Source organism: Oncorhynchus mykiss, chromosome 11 (assembly GCF_013265735.2).
Source record: "Oncorhynchus mykiss isolate Arlee chromosome 11, USDA_OmykA_1.1, whole genome shotgun sequence".
NCBI classification, from domain to species: domain Eukaryota; kingdom Metazoa; phylum Chordata; class Actinopteri; order Salmoniformes; family Salmonidae; genus Oncorhynchus; species Oncorhynchus mykiss.
In genome coordinates, this window is record NC_048575.1 from 31,684,771 (window position 1) to 31,689,038 (window position 4,268).

The window sequence follows — 4,268 nt, forward strand, 5'->3', positions numbered from 1 at the left end:
GCAAGGCAGTCATTAGAAAAACCGAGGCTACTGAGTCTGCCGATAAGAATAAGGTGATTGACAGAGTCGAAAGCCTTGGCCAGATCAATGAAGACGGCTGCACAGTACTGTATTTTATCGATGGCGGTTATGATATCGTTTAGTACCTTGTGCGTGGCTGAGGTGCACCTGTGACCGGCTCGGAAACCAGATTGCACAGCGGAGAAGGTACGGTGGGATTCGAGATGGTCAGTGATCTGTTGAGTAGTCTTTCGAAGACCTCAGATAGGCAGGGCAGGATGGATATAGGTCTGTAACAGTTTTGTCCATGGTGTCTCCCCCATTGAAGAGGGGGATGACTGCGGAAACTTTCCAATCCATGGGGATCTCAGACGATATGAAAAACAGGTGGAACAGGCTGGTAATAGGGGTTGCGACAATGGTGGCGGATAGTTTCAGAAATAGAGGGTCCAGATTGTCAAGACCAGCTGATTTGTACGGGTCCAGATTTTGCAGCTCTTTCAGAACATCTGCTATCTGGATTTGGGTAAAGAAGAAGCTGGGGAGGCTTGGGCGAATAGCTGCGGGGGGCGGCGGAGCTGTTGGCCGAGGTAGGAGTAGCCAGGAGGAAGGCATGGCCAGCCGTTGAGAAATGCTTGTTAAAGTTTTCGATTATCATGGATTTATCAGTGGTGACCGTGTTACCTCAGTGCAGTGGGCAGCTGGGAGGAGGTGATCTTGTTCTCCATGAACTTTACAGTGTTCCAGAACTTTTTGGAGTTAGAGCTACATGATGCAAATTTCTGCTTGAAAAAGCTGGTCTTTGCTTTCCTGACTGCGTGTATTGGTTCCTGACTTCCCTAAACAGTTGCATATCGCGGGGACTATTCGATGCTATTGCAGTCCCCCACAGGATGTTTTTGTGCTAACCCATAAAGTTAGCCAGGTCTGTCTGGGGGTGATTACGACCATCCTATTGTATTTCATGAACATGTGTACGTCTTGACAATAGTGACTGATCCACTTGGCTAGATGTGGCTGGGGGGTGGTTATAGCATTTCCTTCAGATGATATATCAATTTAGACACGCATTGTCGGGTAAATATTTTTGTCTGGACACTTTCTGTTTTGAATATTGCTATTATACAAGTAACCCTTTCACTGTACCATTTACACCTTCTGTATCCTGTGCATGTGACAAATAAACTTAGATTTGATTTGATATAGTGTGTGTTTACCAGAGACGATAATGCGAAGAACAACAGGACTTTTCCTTATTGTAGGCTACTACTTTTACCACGTTTAGTCTTGAAATCTTTGGTTGTTTACCAAACTACTCTGTTTAGCACGTAGCCTCACATGTGAATCCTTAAAGAGATGGGTGGGGCTAAGGATTAAGAGGGTGTGAACGATGCTGAAAGGTGTAGACAAAGAAGAGCTCTCTAGTAGGCATACCAAAACATTCAAGGCCATTTTCTCAAAAGTGGGGTTACAAGTTTATCTACTTTTAAAAGTAGAATTACTTTACCTTTGTTCCTCAACTGCAGTGTATAATATACAATTTTCTAGCTCTGAGTCGCCACTTTTATCCAATATAAGAAACACTATTTCTAATTTTGCTTCATAAGACCGAATCGTGGAGGTCGATCACATTTTTGTTCGAATAATTTTCTAAACATTTTGTACTTCAAAATCTGTTCAGTTCACAAACTATTATTTTCTCTAGACTTTAGGCTAAAGTAACATTATCTGCTTTATATACCTGGAGATGCTAGTTTTCTATTGCTGGTTAGCTAAGGCGGGAAAGCATAGCTAACTGATTTGTTAACCTAACCTAACCCCTATGCCGCTAAGAAGGGGGAATGAGGCCATTGACTTGGCCAAATTTACCTACCGCACTTTTTCTGCTGTGATACATTTGAGATCCACAAATATAATCTTACAAAATTGCAGCCTATATTGACTAAATGATGCCGGCTTCATGGAAATATCCCCAATAAAATATTAATAAAACAATTATATTTGACATCTTATGGGTGCCCAATTTAACTGAATTCATTTTATCCACCATTTGCTGCTGTGACATAACGTTAATGCGTAAGTGCTGGGGGAACAAAAGACTCAAGCAAGTCATATGAGTTCTTTAACGACCACACAGAAGCCAAAAGTAAAACAATATTTTCAGTTGAGGACAAGCTAGAGTTGGGACTGTAAGTACCCTTTTTTTGTTAGATTCATTTTCTAAACATTTTGTAATTTGATATGGTTGATATGGTTGTTAGCTCCATTTATCTGTTCAGGTTGCAAACTATGCTTGTCACTAGATTAGCTACTCTGGATACCTGCAAGATGCTAGACAGCTAGCTAGCTACAAGGCAGGAAAGCCTAGCTAACTGATTTGCTGACTAGAGCTGCTAGCACACACTTTTTATGCCGTGATTCATTTGATTACAGCAAATCAAGAATCAGTCAGACCAAATTCAGTTGAAACCTTCACCCCTTCTCTGCCCTCCTGCTTTTTCTCTCTTGGGTATGTGCGCCTGTGTATGTACGCACTCTCACTTGCAAATTAAGTTCAAAGATGAAGGTGTGTATATTGACTATAAATACTGATGGGGGTTGAGTGGAGGGTTAGGTTACTATGTTCATGTTTAGTTAAGATTGGTCAACAATTTCTAGTTATTTGATTTATCTAAATAGCCAAGCCTATGGTAGTTAATTTCTTGGCTTTTGCTTGTTTTTAAATAACACATTGACCTCTTCAAAGACAAAATAGGATGCATTCTCCTTTGTTTTGTTAGGCTATGATGCACTTCACTTCATTGCTGAGTGACAACTAATAGCTACTGATATTGTCATACCAGTGGCATAACTGTTAAACAGCCTTTTTTGTAGTCATGGTAGGATAATATCAACAGAACAGTTTAAAAGATATGCTATTTTTTTTATTAAGATCAGTGAAATCACCCATCAGGTTGGTGGGCTGATACACAAGGTATGTCATGCAATAGTTGGGTTTTTGCATAGCTGATGTTAAAACATGAAATACATTTGAAAGGTTTTCCTTCAGAAACACTATTTATCCACTCGCATCTTTGCCTTTCAGGGTGATCTGATACATACTGTATATAGATACATGGCTTACGATACAAGAACGATATGTGTTTACATGGGAAAAAAACTATTAGATTCAGTTATTATTCCCTGACAAACTCCAAACTTTGGCAACCTCTCAACCTGTGCCTGCATGAGTCTAAAAAAATCTCAACTGGGTGCAATTGCTTTGATTTTCTCAGCAGAGGGCTTAATGATGTGCTCTTCAGATCTTCAAAATAACTTCATTAATAATTGTCAAATAACCTATATTTCTGAAATATTGCCTTGACTAGAATGTCCATCAAGTGACAAGTTATTATAACTGACATTGTTTGGCTCATTCATGTATTTAACTCTAGGGCAGTCCATTAGTTACTATAGCTAGCTACCCCTATCAGTTATGTCTTTCTCCTGTATCACCTGCATACACTCTCTCATGCAGGGTGGTCCTTTGTAGCTCAGTTGGAGAGCATGGCACTTGGAACATCAGCATAGTGGGTTTGATTCCCTCAACCACCCATACGTAAAATGTATGCATGATTAAGTCGCTTTGGATAAAAGCGTCTGCTGAATGGAATATATTGTTATATTGAAAACAGAGCCATGCACAGCTTCTGATCTGTTTGTACTTATCACAATCATAGTTGAGATCATCATGCTTAAGAGATTTTCTAAAATGATGTAACAAACATTATTTTCAGATCACTATTTTGCTCTTGTGGCCTCGCGCGAGCTAAGTGCAAATAAGTGTGCGGATTGAGCATTAGTTTGTGAGTGTGGGAGAGTTGGGCTGCACCAGGCACAGGCAGAGAGATGTAAATTCATTCAGAAATACAGATAATTCCATCTTCAAAAATGTGATAATGTTAGAAGTAAATAAGCATTTAAGATTACTAATATATTTTCGAAGCACCATAAATGATTTTACAATTTATTCCAGCAATAATTTCATAAGAGTACGTGTTACTTTTTCCAAATGGTGGCTATAGTGTTTCGCAAAAAAAAACTCTTAAAAGTCCATGGAGAACAGCCCTGAACGTGATCAATTAGTCAGTGAGAGCGGCTCTGATCGTGACCAGTATGGACAATGATGGGCACAATATAGGGGACGTGGAAGGCTACAATATTGCTTTCTCTGACTCAAAATATGAACCAGTACCAGAGGAGATCAGAATAGCTGATGCAAACCCTGA